We start from the raw sequence: 537 nt of genomic DNA, 5'->3' as shown, positions 1-537 counted from the left end.
CCTCTTCTTGCTCTGAAACTCCAATGAGTCATATGTTGTTTCTTCTCATGTCGTCTCATATAATTCTTAGGTTCTCTTCATTTCTCTTAAATCTTTGTTCTGATTTTTCTTCATACAGGCTGGTGTCCAGGGATTTATCTTCTAGTTGAGATATGCGTTCTTCAGCCAGTTCTAACCTACCCTTTTGTGATTCTACTGTGTTGTGTAATTCTGTAATTTTTGTACTCATCTTCTGGATTTCTAACTGCTGTTTTTGTAAGAGTTCTGATTGTGCATTAATCTTATTATTTAGTTCTTGAATGATTTTCCTGAGTTCTTCCAGGGAATTGTCTGTGTTCTCCTGGTTTCTGTTTGGGGTTTCCTTAGGTTCTTGTAAAGCTCTATAAGCATATCTTCTAAATTCCTTCTCAGATAATTCTATTGTCTCCTCTTCCTCCATGTTTAATGAGACCTTTGTGGTTTTGCTTCTAATGCCTTGTCCTGTTTTTTTGTTTGATTTGAGGTTGCCTGTTGTTTCCTAGACATTTTGAGGTTGTC

The sequence above is a fragment of the Orycteropus afer genome, unplaced genomic scaffold (assembly GCF_000298275.1).
Source record: "Orycteropus afer afer isolate SDZICR_OR568_19922 unplaced genomic scaffold, OryAfe1.0 scaffold00024, whole genome shotgun sequence".
Taxonomy (NCBI): domain Eukaryota; kingdom Metazoa; phylum Chordata; class Mammalia; order Tubulidentata; family Orycteropodidae; genus Orycteropus; species Orycteropus afer.
This window is presented reverse-complemented; position numbering follows the sequence as displayed.